Source organism: Condylostylus longicornis, unplaced genomic scaffold (genome assembly GCF_029603195.1).
Source record: "Condylostylus longicornis isolate FDR11 unplaced genomic scaffold, ASM2960319v2 ptg000131l, whole genome shotgun sequence".
Classification (NCBI taxonomy): domain Eukaryota; kingdom Metazoa; phylum Arthropoda; class Insecta; order Diptera; family Dolichopodidae; genus Condylostylus; species Condylostylus longicornis.
The window spans coordinates 138,111-154,027 of record NW_026578099.1 but is presented as its reverse complement, the minus strand read 5'-3'; the positions used below and the strand labels follow the sequence as shown (position 1 = coordinate 154,027).

Here is a 15,917-nt window from a genome sequence, read left to right as displayed (position 1 = left end):
AATGGCAAATCACTTTCTGAGATTGATACTTCAGTGAAAGGAGTCATTCTACAATTCACAATATTATAAAACGTTATACCGATGAAAATAGAATACACAATAAACCACGAAATTTAAATAGAAAGCTTTTAAGCAACCGTACTCCTAAGCAAGTAGAAACAGTAAAGATTCAACTTTCAAAAGATTTCAGTGTAGAAACAGTTCGATGGATTATTAGAAATCTTGGTTACGAAGGTAGAGTTGCGAAAAAAATTTTTAATAATAAGGAAAACAGGATAAAGCACTTGGAATTTGCATGCCATCGCAAAAATCAAGATTTTGAGTTTTGGAAGCACGTAATTTTTACCGACGAAAGTAAATTTAATATTTTAGTTTCTAATGGCAGACAAATTGCTTGGAGAAAACTTAATTCAAATTTAAGATTGTCTTAAAGATAAATTTAAAAACAAATGCTGAGCGGTTTGGAATCAAAGAAAGTTTCAAATTTTATTAAGATAGTGATCCCAAGTACCTGCTCATAAAAGCCAAACATGGTAACTTTACAATTTTCCGAAAGTTTTACAGACCCAAATCTTCGGATATTGATATGATTGAAAATTTATGTGTAATTGATAACGAGTGTAAACATGCTAAAAACCAAATCAGTGAAAGAACGGGCTCAAAATTAGCCTGACATCACAAAAAAACCTATTGAATCTATGCCAAACTGATTAAAAGATTCAAAAAAATTTTTTTTTTTTCAATGGTTGATAATTTTTCCGAAATATAATTTTTTTTTTTTTATTGGTGTGAAAAGAAAACTTCCTTTTATTCGGAATAAAATACTTTTTATTTTTCGCTAATATATTTCGTGCGCTAAATACGCACTTTATCAAAGCTAATTTTCTTCTAATTAAGACAACAAACAATAAAAATTTAAATCTATTAAAATTAGGAATATTATACCTGACTTAATATAATCTACCTGACTTAATCTAGAATTTGATTATATATATTTTTTTTTTTTTTTTGTTATTATTTACAAACTAAATTTATACCTGTTTTAAACCTTAAAACTGGTCAAATAATTAATTTAAAGAGCCAAGTAGCCGCGTTACCTTCGTCCGTGTTTAGTAGGCAGTCCTTGTTTGATTTGTATATCTGCATGCTTTCATGAACTTCTCTCCTGTGTTTTCCTTTTACCTCTTTTAATACCTTTAAGTTATCTTCCGTGATTGTGTGATCCGTTTAACTTAAAGGTATTAAAAGAGGTAAAAGGAAAACACAGGAGAAAAGTTCTTGAAAGCATGCAGATATACAAATCAAACAAGGACTGCCTACTAAACACGGACGAAGGTAACGCGGCTACTTGGCTCTTTAAATTAATTATTTGACCAGTTTTAAGGTTTAAAACAGGTATAAATTTAGTTTGTAAATAATAACAAAAAAAAATATATAATCAAATTCTAGATTAAGTCAGGTAGATTATATTAAGTCAGGTATAATATTCCTAATTTTAATAGATTTCAATTTTTATTGTTTGTTGTCTTAATTAGAAGAAAATCAGCTTTGATAAAGTGCGTATGTAGCGCACGAAATATATTAGCGAAAAATAAAAAGTATTTTATTCCGAATAAAAGGAAGTTTTCTTTTCACACCAATGATTAAAAGATGTCATTAAGAATAAAGGCTATGCAACAAAGTACTTGACTTAAAATAAGATTAAGTTTATGCTTTTAATAATATAATTAATTTAATGCAGTACGAATACGACTGTGACTTGAATTTGTTCAACGAATTTTTAAAAATAATTTTTTTATACAATTTTGTTTGTTAAATGTAATTTAATTTTTATTTTTGCTTACTACTGTTATTAAATAATAAAACTTGATCAAAATATTTACAAAATATATTTCACATTTTCTGTTTTATTAAATAGAATTAAAATATGATTGGTGTACAATTACGGGTGGGAGACAGTGTACATCTACTGAGTATATATGTATGTATATCTACTGAGCTTAAATGAAACATGTTTAAAAATAACCAATCATTGTTTTTAAACTTTTTTTATACGTTTCTACTGATAATTAAACCAGTTAATCGAATACAAAATATGAAATTTCCCTTTCTTAAACTTATTTACTTTTTTTATATATTAAATACTTTATTACTTTTTTTATAGAGTTTTCAAAATTCTTTTGAAAAAAAATAATTGATACTACTGCAAAGTAGAATGAATGTGCATTATTCATGCATAATTATGTACATAAATATGTACATAAATGTATACTAGCATCGTAATATATTTATTAATATGCTATGAACTTGATATAAGGCTTGTTTCACTCTGTGCTTTTTTATGTACTTTCCGAAAAGTAAAATTTTAAAAAATATGCGAACCAGAATATTAAACGTAGATGCGAATAAAAATTCTTGTTTAGAATAATGTCTTTATGTCTAACAAGTCCCAATACTCAGAGAGAAACTTGAAAGCACGACCTTATGTGGGTTTTTTTAAATCGAAGTGGCTATTTTTTGAGAAGAAATATTAAAATAAATTCACACTTATTATAAAGCAGGTAAAATTTAGAAAATATATTCGAAAAATCAAAAAAATATATTAATATTTTCATTGATAATTATTTTAAAATTCTAAAAAAAGCGGAAAAACAACAAGCACATCCTTCACCTTCAACGTTTTATATGTTACTGAAGGCATTTAATTATTTTTAAGTGAACAGCTTTTTTTTCTCATAGGGTAAGTTAACTCAAGATATGGGAAGTAACTGTGGTGTCAAGTTGAAAATATAATTAATGAAAGATAATTATTAAATATTGATATAAATACATATTAAAGAAAAAATTTGAAGAGGGAATTAGAAAATAATACCTAAAATACAATCAAATATTATTTGTTAAATACAAATTTTATATAAACTTCAAAATTTTATCTCTATTTTTATTTGAAAAAAATATTAAAAACTTACTATCATTTATATCAATTACCTAAGAAAAAAAAATATTTAAAATGTTTAGAAAAAACAATGATATATTTTTATGACCGGATTTGAATATTTTTCTATTTTTGAAATAAATGGTATTTTACCAAATGACTCAAAAATTCCGACTGTAAAATAACAGGTATTTTAAAATTTTTGTTCTTTATGTAATATTCTTTCCGTTTAGAATTAAGATAGGTCATACATACACATGCACGGACATTTTATAAATAAATTGCTCCTCTTTACCTACTAATAAAATATGAAAAAAGAACACAGAAAAATTTTTGAAGCACTCAATATAACATGTTTGAAATAATTTTAAAATAATTATTTAAAAAAAATTTATTGGAAGTAGGTAAAACTAACTGAAATTATTTGAAACAATTTTATAAGTAACGTATAAATAACCTAAATGAGATAATTCAAATTGTTAAAATGTGTCAACCTATATTACTTTTATTAACATTTTTGTTAGCCGAAGCTACTCAACTTACCTTATAGGGAAATACAAAATGTGTATGAAAAATCATACATCCTTCCTCATTAACATTTGAAACCATACTGAAATATGAATTTGAAATTTTTTATCATTTTTTCTTTCCTCCTACCTTTCTTTCTTTTTCGTGCAATAAAATTTAAATAGGAAGCTTTTTAAAAAATGTGTATAATATCCTAAGATTTTTTAAAATGTTAAACTCTTTTTTACATAAAAAAAAAGAAAAAAATAATAAAAAATATGATACGATCAGTGGCATTTAAAGAAAAAAACAGGAACGAAGCCAAAAATTCGTAATATTTCGTAAAAAAAATTGAGTATTGGGACTTGTTAGTTAACTGCATATACATATACTGCCAGACAACATATCTGAGAGAATTGAGAGTAAAATATGGTAATACAATGAATAAAAAAAAATTGATGTTATAATTTTTAGTCTTAAAATAAAGTTATAGAAAATTTTATTAGATTTTAATTTAGAATTTAAGTTCGTAATTATTTGATTTTAAGTTTTATAATTATGACAGTGCTTTTAAAATTTTATAATCATCATAAAAAATGCGTTGTTTTTAAAGTCTCTCTTATATAAAAACAAACGCAGGTCCTCATTATGATCGGCAAAGCGAATGAAATTTTTGGCGAATATGAATTCTTCGTATTATAACTTTAGGCGAATGAGCTGTCAAATCTGTCGAATGAAAATTCTGTGTGACAACCTTGGCAAATGAAACCAAATATCAATATAACAATTATAGCATTATAGTGATATAACGGAAAAATCTAAACTATCTGCAAAGTAAGTTCGTAAAATACTACAAACTATTGCAAAAAATATTTATTGTTTAATATTAATTTAAGCGTGAAAAAAACGAACCAAAAACAATTCGAGGATTTGAATAAATTAATGGACAACAACCCCAACATCGCTAAAGGGATAGGGATATTCAATTGTTTTTGCAAAAAGAAAAAAAAAAGTAAATATGTGTGGTGTTAACCTCATTTTTTCGGTTTTCTGATGTCTTGCGGTAGCAATATGTTGGTTCTGGCGAATGAAAGCCAGCGCCGATCATAATTTAAAATGTCATTCGATTCGCCTTACTAGGCGAACATTTTAAAGGCAATAATAAAAATATTATAAAGAAACTTGTATAAGTTTTATGGTTGTGATGCGTTAGTTTCGGTAAATCAGAGAATTTACTTAAACCACCGCATTAGTTTACAAAAAAGGCTTACTAACAATGTGAAAGTATTTCCTAATAAAACTAAAATCACATACATACCTAAAAGTAATTATATGGACCTTTAATATAAAAAAAAATCGCATATGCAATAATTTTTATTAATTTTGAAGCATATAAATTTAATTAATATAGTATACCCATGAAAAATACATAGCTATATATGTAGTTATATAAAAAGTATGCATTTTGATGACTCCCAAAATGACCATACAAAATTAGCAAACTCGTTAATATCAAATGTGCATTTTCTCAAATTTGAAAGAATACACCAAAATCAACTAAATACTTCGAAAAAAAATTGCACCATTTTTTTCAATTCTGAACAATTTTGTTGTGAATTTTTGCATTCATTTTTTATGAAATTTTTTAATAAATTATTATTAATATTAAAACCTTTTTCAACGCAGATATTTTTTTTATATGTATATTATTATTATATTTTTTATATAATACATATTATAATACTTTATATTACTTTATGTCAACTATCTATTGTTCAACTTAATCCCTCAAAACTTTGAAAACATAGCATAACAAGGTTTCAAAAAGTTGAATCGTTCGTGGACTAATTGATCAATCACATTATGATTGAAACTTCGTTGAAGAAAATATTAACTGTAGTTAATATTAATAATATTAAACCACATCTGTAATTTTGAAAAAATTTAAATAATTTGGAAGTGTAACCGCCTATGTTGCTCAATCTTGTTTTTCAACTTGTTGAAGGACCAAGTTGAATAGTGGACGACCAGTATTAGGTAGAACCACACTACTTGTTTTTAAATAAAATCATAAAACTTTGTTTACTTTTTGTGCCAGCGTCGTCAATTCGTTGACTTTACTAAAAATAAAAAACTTTTTGACATTGAACTGACAACTCTTGAACTTAAAAAAAGTTTTCCCCTGACATTTTTGGCTTCCCAGTTGTTTTTTTATATTACATTATTGCAACATTGGATATATTACATTATTACATTAAACATTTGAATAACTTGAAAAAACTTTAAAAGAAAAAAATTACGTAATTTCTCCTAAAAAGTAAAAAAATTCTCATTTCAAAAGAAATAAACCAGACGGAAAAGCTGAACAAACTTTTAAAACCTTATAAATAGGTGATAAACGTCAAATTTCAAAATATTTATCAAACATAAACAAATATATATAACCAAAAATTTTGATTTTAGATTATTAAAGTTTAAAACTTAAAAAAACCATTTATGAATCAATTTTCTTTTTAATTCTTAGTTGTTAAAAAAATTATTGTTATAAAAAAAATTTTTTTGAAAAATTAAACCTTCTGACATAATCAAAAAAAACATATGTTTTGACAGCTGCAAGATTTCAAAAGTTTTTAAAACAGTAAATTTTACTTTACAAAACTTGAAAAAACTTTAAACATTGAGAAAATGAAAACGTCATTACCTTGTCTCATTTTTACTCAAAGAGTATTATTCTAGACAAAGCGTCTGTATCAAAAATTTCATAAAGTAGTTTTGAAGTTTTATAAAGTTTTTGAAAACTTTTTAATACCAGATGAATTGATATATGTATTTTGTTTTGTTAACAATATATTAATATTGTTGTCAGATTATTAATATATTGTTAACAAAATATGTGACGTATCACATCGTATGTGATATACGTATATAATAGTCATGGGCAATATCGTTCATTTCAGTGATTCGTTCTGAACGAACTACTTTTTTTCACTGACCGATTATAAAATCTTGTTCAATCGTTCATTTCGTTCACTTCCCTTCTGTATATATAATTGTATGTTTTTTGGTTATAATTATATGGCTATTCGTATTTATGGTAAATTTTAAAGAAAAGAATATGTAATGGGTTTGTAAATTAATAATAAGTTTTGAACCACAAAATAACCAAAAAGTTTAAAACGTAAAGAAAAATTTAAAACTTACTTAAAAAAACTGTCATAAGAAATTATAAATAATTTCTTAAATTTGAAGAAATAAAAATTTTAAACCATTTGTGTTTAAATTTATTATTCCTTATAAGAAATTTATAATTATTTTTATTTTTAATCCTCGAAAAAAACTGAAATCCTATTCTAAGTTTTCTAAACTTTTGTATAATATACTTTAATATTTTTTTTTAATCACTAATGCGTTAGAATGTTAACTTATAATAATAAATTTTTTTTTAGTTTTTAGTTAATTAAAAATATTTAGGTAAAAAAACGATCATATAATTATTACTCTTTTTTAAATATTTTATGCATAAATATAAGACATATGGTAGCCCAGTTAAATGATTCCTTTTTTTATTTCATACAGGTAGCTTCCAATTTGAATAAACCAGCGCAATCTTTCAATTTTCTTATTTAGGTAGATTTTTAAGTTGGCCACTTTTATTTGTATTGCATTTATATTAAGCAATAGGCACGTGTGACGTGAATCGGTCAATTTTATTTGTATTTGTATTACATTTTATTTATATTTGATCAATTTTCGTTCATTTTTATTTGAATTGCATTTAGTATATCGTTCAATTTTACTTAGATTGTATTTATATTGGTTAATCAATTTTACTTAGATTGTATTTATACAACTGATTCAACTCCTTTTGTGTGTATAGAATTTCATTTATTTTAATTTTCATTTGCTTTTATCAATATATCATATAGGAGTATATCGTTCGTTTTTATGAGCATTGGATTTAGTATGTCGTTCAATTTTATTTGTAATGTGTAATATTAATATAGAAAGAAATAAGGAATAATATAAAATGTGTATTAATTACCAATTTTTAAAAATGTGACTATATTTTAATAACTAAAAAAGAAAATTGGAATTCTTAGTGAACGATGAACGATTCATTTTTGAAGAAGTGAACTAATAAGCTAAGTTCAGTGAAGTGATTCGTTATTTAAGATTAGTTCGTTCGCGAACGACACATGACTAGTTAAGTAATGCTAGTATATAATGCAAATCGCAAACTTCAAATGATTTTAATTATATAGATAAATTGTAATAACATATTCTAGTTCTAGCTAAGTTTTTGTAGTGTATAGTGTGACATTTTTAATTTTTGTAATTGGTTCCGTTAAAGAATAAATAGACGAAGTATATTCTTAATATTTATAGATATAAGATTTTAGTGTTTATAAAGTCAAAGTCTAATTAAGTTTGTTTATAATATAAAAACCCAAAGAAATGTACATTTGTAATTTGCTGTGGAAAAAGAAGTTCGCACTTTTGTTTTACGATAAACTATAATTTCAATGAGATTTATTTTTTTACATGTTTGTATTGCTTTATGTACTTACATTGAACTAAATTAAATTATTTTGCACTGAAGACCTATGCATGTATGTATGTATGTATATAATATCTCTCCGGTGCTAGAATTATTTGAATTTTTACTTACCAAAATTAATAGTTCTAAAGAATTTATTAATTGCTAATAAAACATTTAAATGTTTGCAAAATATTAACTTTTAAGTAAATTTAGATATTAAACTATACTTTTCGTTAAATTAAGATGTGATTTTATTATATATATAGAAGTTATCCTGAAAGGATTTTTTTTTCGTCTCAAAACTTTCCTATTCTAAAAAATGTGATGCTTTTTATTGAATAATTTTTTATTTTTTAATTTTATAGCTTCCGCTATTATCGCTTGAGCATAAAATAATTTAACTCCATTTATTCATAAAATATATTGAAATTACGGGGAAAGCTTAGCAAACACAACCAGGCAGTAATTTTTATTTAATAAATTGTAATAATATTGTATGTATTTAGTCATCTTAGGAAATAAGGTTTCAACTTTAAAAAGAACTTAAATATGCTGAATTTACAAATTTCTATACAAATGTAAAACTAATAGATTATTGGTTTCTATTTGTTTACTGTACAATTTCTGTCAGTATGTATGTAAATATTTTTATAGTTTAAAAAATAGCGAATGCTCCGCAAAACGAATGAAATGAAAAAAGAAAGTTTCTGTCAATTTGAATACTTAAAATCAGTAACTTAATGTTAAGGTAACTTTTTGATTTCAAGGATATCTAAAGCTCTCCCGCCATCCAGTTTTCCCAATAATTCAATATTATTAGAATCCAAAGGAACTTAAATACTGCGATAGTCCTAAAAGTTGGTTCAATGGGCCTCACAGCATTTAAATGTTCCGCAAATCTTTTTTTACCTATCTTTACCTATTCTTAACTATGTACTTCATCGCGATTTTCATATTTTATTTTGTCATTTTCAAACGACTGACAAGAATATGCAGAAGGTGCAAACAAAAAACAAAAGGTTAAATTCATTGGTTCGTCGTTTTAGACCTAATTAAAATTCGAACTATCCTCTTAATGGTTCACTGGTTCTTCTGAAAAAAGCTGAGCGTTTTTTTTTATGATACATAAGATATTACTTTTTTGACAAGAATAATATTGTAATAGTAATATATGTATGTAAATTTGACGTTTTAAAAAAAACCTCCGCACTAAAGTTAAAGTTGGTTCAACTTTTCGAGAAAATAAAGAAAATTTCAAAAATTCAAATTTTCATACAAAATACATCATCTCGTTGCAAAATGACGAACCAATGAGCACCAGTAGTTGAAACTTTTGTATACTATTTAACGGAATCAGAAACTTAAGTTCTAACACACAACTTTCAGCTCATAAACGGTAGTTTGCAGTGGTTACGTTCGCATAAACGGAAACACACTTTATTTGGAAACATTAAAGAGTATTGATAAAAAGTAATATAAGAAATTTTTATTTAATAGATCATTATACATATAATTTATTTATTAATTATTAAGCAATAAATATCTTAGGTTCATTATGCGTTGTCTAATTATACATTTCTTAAATAAGTAATTGATTTTACATTTGATTTTAAAATTTGACCAATTGAAACAAATCTAATTACCTTATTCTTATATTTCATTAAGAGTTACATTTAATTTGATTTATAAAATTGCAAAATGTCTTTATTGAAAATATTGATATTTTTCGGAAATACAAAAATTTTTTTTAGGTGTGTGTAGTTTTAAAACGCTAGGCTGTACGTTCTCTTTTAAAATATTCAGAAAATCAAATTTGTTCATAGTACTCTCTGTAAAAAATAAGTTTCCCACCACTACTGCAGCCATACATCCCCATACCATTAAAATACCTCCGCCATGTGTTATCGTTTTCAAAATATTTCTTTCATTAAATTCTTGGTTTTCCTGTCTCCGTATTTTCACTTGTTTTTTTATATTAAAAATTTCAAATTTGCTTTCAGTAAAACGAACATTTTCTCAGAAGTTAACATCTTTATTTTCGTACTTTTTCGCGAATTCTAATCTTTTTTTCTGATTAATTTTTGAGATATATGGTTTTCGTCGCGGAGACCTACCATGTAGTCCATTTCCGCGTAGTGCTCGTCGTATAGTAAAAGCACTTTTTCTGATGTTTGAGTAATATTTTAAGATATTTTTACTGCACTAGCCCTTGGGTTGTTTTTGACTTCTCTCACTAATTTGTCTTATTTCTTTATTAGAAAGTCGTTTTGGTCTACCAGACTTTTTGAAGCTATCAATTTCATTAAAATTTTTATATTTGTCTATAACATATTTTACTGTATTATGACTTTTATTGACCGTATTTGCTATATTTCGTAAGGATTCATCTTTTTTGTGCAAACCAATTATAATTTATCGGGTCTCTAAAGAAGTCTGTTTTCTCATTCTTACAAAAAATTTAAAGTATGTAATAAAAAAAAACAGTTCTATATTTCTCAAAGTAGTTGATCTCAAGTAATAAAAGTGAGCCAGAAACTTTTTGGTACGATGTGTCCAAAAAATAGCATTCGCAACTGGAATTTTCCCTTATTTTCAATAAATAGAAATATGAATTTCTCAAGTGTACAGTTTCTTTTGGCGCATCAAAGCTTCAATCAAATACTTGTTTTATTCTTTTGTTCTAAAACTTTTTATTTTTGTTTTTTATGATTTTCTTTTTTACCTGTTTTTATTAATAATGAATTAAATAAATTTTGTGTTTAATTAGTTTTTGTAAAAAACCATTATTTTAATAAATATTGAACTTTAAAATTATAATCTATAAGTGTACAATTACTTTTGGCACTCACAGTATGTATATTTTTTTTATTTAAATCTTCGATCCAAATTTTTAGCAATAGCTTCATTTTTTCTATACAAACTGATCTTGTTTTTGTAACTACTGTTGAAACTAATAAACCCACACGTAATGCTCTAAGGATTTTTGATTTATTTTTTTTTGATATTTTTCAAAAAATTCAAAAATACAAACCACTGAGCCAAATTCATTGTACGACCAATATCCGCAACTTTTTCTCCACGTTCAAATTTTCCTTTTTAATGTTGTTGTTTTTCGAATATTTTTTTTTGTTTTTAGTTTTTGCTGGCATTTAAAAAATCTTATCTCTTCGCGCACTTAGATTATAAAAAAAGGTAAGAACGAATGAACGAACGAACGAATTGACAAAGAAATATGTCATGTAAAATAATTAACAATATTTTGACAAACAGTTGTGTACGTATGTAGCATAAGATTGTCTTTTTTTGTTTTCAGAAACAATACAACCACAAATACATACATCATCAAAGTTTGTGGTTGTTTTGTTGTATTGAAAAAAACAAATAATAAGAAAATACATTTTCAAGAACGACGCAACTGCAAATAATGAGGGCTATAAAATTTTATTCTTTTCCTTCACATTTTTGAAAAAGCGTCGTAACTGCAAAAAAAATCGTTGTGTGAATTAAAAAATTGAGAAACTAAATTGAGAAACTCCTTTTACGTTGAAGTGATAAGCAAAAGAATTATTCATTAAATTCAAAAGAATTATTTAAAAATATTGGTGCGATAATCTAGGAATCAAGTTATGATCTTCAAGCTAGGATCCAAGGTGTGTAAATTGTTTTTTTATGATATATAGGAATTAGCTCCACTTTTTTGAAAATGGCTTCTTTTTTTTTGAATATTTCTGCTCCCCGTCCAAAAAATCAAACGACAGCCCTGATACGACATGTTAATATTTTTATATTTTTGTCTGTAGAATAAGGTTTTACTGGTTTTATAAACAATGAGACTAGCATTTCCTTAGTCAATATATAAATTTCGTACAGGAAGGCTGTGTCGCTGAGTGCTAAAAATAATTTATTTGTTTTTAAAAATTAAATTTTAATTTAAATTCAGTGAATAGTTATATTAATTTTTTGTGTTATTAAGTAAAATGAAGATTTATAGTTTATATAAATAAATTTTTTTTTGTTCGTAATATTTGATATGAAACAAAGGTGAATTTTGAAAAAATAGTACTAAAGTTTATTTAAAAAGAAAAACTGGCTTAATAGATTAGTAAGATTTGGTGTATTTTTTATAGGTTTTCCCATCAAATATGGCTAGTTTTAAGAAAAATGGAATAAAAATTTTCTTTTTTTAAGTAAATATGTTATGTAGGTAATAAAAAAAGTGAATTTAAAATTTTTTTTTAAAACAATTGTTTTATGTATTTACTATTTTTGTTTCACCTAAAAAATGTTTTGCTATCTGTAATTTATTATTTTAGTTTGTAAGAACATAAAATTTAATTTTGTTGTTATTTAAATGAAATAAAATAAGTTCTGCATATAAGTTCTGTCTAAACTATATCTTATCAAACACCCGAAACCGTTTTTATTTTCCAAACATCCGAAATCACCATTAACATTTCCAATTTATTAGAGAGTATCTAATATTAAATGTAATTTCTTAACAAAAAGTATGTATGTATGTTTTAGTAAATTATGTATTGCGACCAGGGCTGTCGTTTGATTTTTTTGATGGGGAGCAGAAGTATTCGAAAAAGGGAGTCTTTTTCAGAAAAGTGGAGCCAAATTCTTTATTTCATAAAAACACAATTTACAATACTTCAAATTTTCTTACTGTAAGTTTAAATAAGATCACAACTTGGTTTCTAGTTTTTCGCATCAATATTTTTAAATAATTCTTTTGAATTTAAAATGCTGCTTACCATTTCAACATAAAAGAAGCTTCTGAATTTAGTTTTAATCAAATTAACAGAAAAAAATACCCTCTCAGCTCCCGCACAAGTCGCTAAACTGAGGGAGCTTTGAATAAATTTTTCACGTTTTTCAACAATAAATTCAATCGAATTCAATTAAAATGTCAAAATTGCAATATTATCGTCTGTTAAAAAAAACTCTATACAAACATATTTCTTTTGCTGGCGTTCACGAATCTTTTAAGTTTGGTTTTTGCACACTTTAACTGTCTATTTAATTAACTTGACTACAAAAACATAGGTGACGGCTTTCGAATTAGTAGAAAAAGGTATATGTACATAACTTCGTTAGCCAAGGTTTTGTCAACAAATTTCTTTTATTTAGAAATTATATTTTTTAACTAAAATATTTTTTCAGGAATAATTATTATCAATATTGGTTTTGGGTCTGACTGAGGAAAAAAGAAAATCGGAGCCAAAATGCAAAAGAAAAACTAGAGGACAATGTTTCGAATCGGAGCCAAACGACGGTCCAGATAGCGACATATAAAGATCACTGTGGCTTATATAAGCCATATACAGTTTCTGTGACTACATACGCACTTTATCACTTAACCTAATTTTGTCAGTTAGATAACTTATTTAGTCTAAATAAGTAAATAACTTAGCCTGAAATTTATATTTTTTTTCTTTTATTTTTATTGTAATTTTTTTCTATATTAATTCTAAACTAAAATTATACCTGTTTTAATCCTTAAAGCAGGTCAAACAATTAACTTAATAGCCAAGTAGCCGCGTTGCCTTCGTTCGTGTTCAGTAGATAGTCGTTGTTTGATTTGTGTATGTGCACAAATGTACATGATCTCATGAACTTCTCTCGGGTGTCATCTTATTTCTTTTAATAAGTACAAGCAAAAATAAAATAAATACGAAATATTTTAGAAGGAAACAAATTTTTTTTTCATATACCTAAAAACTTGTTAATTTTTTTGTTTCAATTATTTTTTTTATTTTTTATTTTATTAAATTTGTTTTTATTTTGCGACTAGTTTCGTCTTTTCTATAATATATTGACATCACCAGGAACTGACTAACAAATTTAATTTTTCATAATATAAATTATGATTAGCAGTTCAATATAGATAATATAATTTAAATAAGTTGGGTCAAACCAATGGTTTGTATTGTAGCATTTTTCTCTTCAACAATTAAAAATACTCCTTTTAAAAACAATCTGTGTATACCCACCACACCATTAAAATTATTTTCATTCATATACGAAACTATTTCATTAAAGATTGCATATATTCAGGATGCACGATTTATGAAGTCTCTGAAATAAAGCAAAAATTAATTTAAAGAGGGGTTAACATAATGCTCAATTTTAAGGGTTAATTGCGTGAGTTAAGAAAAGTAATTATATTTTTTAATATCATGGATAATGTCATTACATCTAACAAGTCCCAATACTCCATTTTTTTACGAAATATTACGAATTTTTAGCTTCGTTCCTGTTTTTTTCTTTAAATACTACTGATCGTGTCATATTTCTTATTATTGTTTTCTTTTTTTTACGTAAAAAAGAGTTTAATATTTTAAAAAATCTCAGGATATTATACACATTTTTTAAAAAGCTTCCCACTTAAATTCTATTGCACGAATAAGAAAGAAAGGTAAGAGGAAAGAAAAAATTAAAAAAAATTTCAAATTCATATTTCAGTATGGTTTCAAATGTTATGAGGGAGGATGTATGATTTTTCATGCACATTTTGTATTTCCCAATAAGGTAAGTTGAGTAGTGTCGGCTAACAAAAATGTTAATAAAAGTAATAAATAATTTCAACAATTTGAATTATGTCATTTCGGTTTCATTTATACATTACTTATAAAATTGTTTCAAATAATTTCAGTTAGTTTTTAATTTATTAAAAATAAATATGTATGTACCTACTTCCAATCAATTTTGTTTTTTAAATAATTATTGTAAAACTATTTCAAACATGTTATATTGAGTGGTTCAAAAATTTTGTTGTGCTCTTCTTTCATATTTTATTAGCAGGTAAACAAGAGAAATCTATTTATAAAATGGCCCTGCCTGTGTATGAATCTTAATAGTAAACGCAAACGGACAAAAAATTACGGATATCAGTACTTACTACTTGCCATTTTACAATCGGAGTTTTTAAGTCATTTGCTAAGATACTATTTATTTCAAAAATAAAAAAGATATTCGAATTCGGTCATTAAAATGCATTATTGTCTTTTCCAAAACCTTTTAAATATTTTTTTACTTAGGTAATATATTAAGTTTTAAAAATTTTTCTCAAATAAAAATAGAGGTAAAATTTAGAAGTATATATAAAATTTGTATTGGAAAAATAATATTTGATTGTATTTTAGATATTATTTTCTAATTCCGATCTTGAAATTTTTTCTTTATTGTGTATTCATATCAATATTTAATAATTATTTTTCATTATATTTTCAACTTGACACAACAGTTACTTCCCATATCTTAAGTTAACTTACCCTATGAGAAAAAAAAGCTGTTCACTTAAAAATAATGAAATGCTTTCAGTAACATATAAAACGTTGAAGGCAAAGGTTGTTCTTTTTGTTTTTCCACTGTTTCAAGAATTTTAAAATAATTATGAATGAAAATATTAATATATTCTTGATTTTTCAAATATATTTTCGAAATTTTACCTGCTTTATAATAAGTGTGAATTTATTTTAATATTTCTTCTCAAAAAATAGCCACTTCGATTTAAAAAAACCCATATAAAATAAGGTCGTGCTTTCAAGTTTCTCTCTGAGCATTGGGACTTCTTAGATATAAAGACATTATCATGGAATTTACCCTTAGCTGTTTGCATTTATAAAAATTTGAAAAAGCTTGTAGTTTCAGAAATATAAGGCGTCAAAGATTCAAATTTTACAAATTTCGAGAGTCGATAACTTGAGAGGTGGTGGATATGGAAAAAAATTTTCTAACGAAATAAACTATTTATTAGTGTCTAAAAGCTTGTTAGTGTTAAAATTTCAGACACCCACAATGTACGGTGTGGGAGAAAAATGGTATCAAAAATTTGGAAAAAATGAACTTTAGATAACGGTAAATTTTAGCGTCCATTTTGTTTTTTTAAAGTTTAAATATAATATACCGTGGTAGAAGAAGCTAGTCATC

At 25.1% G+C, this 15,917-nt stretch overlaps 1 protein-coding gene across 7 annotated transcripts in view; it reads left to right on the top strand.

Moving 5' to 3' along the window:
• The first annotated feature begins 7,662 nt into the window (after nt 1–7,662).
• The window catches only part of LOC129614968 (protein retinal degeneration B), a 68,445-nt gene continuing 60,190 nt past the window's right edge, over nt 7,663–15,917 (top strand). For 5 of the 7 annotated variants that reach the window (XM_055529965.1, XM_055529963.1, XM_055529959.1 and 2 more), the window contains exon 1: nt 7,828–7,986. The gene's annotated coding sequence lies outside the window, so the exon portion shown is untranslated. Of the gene's footprint in view, nt 7,808–7,827; nt 7,987–15,917 lie in introns of those variants that run through there. The other 2 variants (XM_055529960.1, XM_055529961.1) reach the window with 2 other exon arrangements.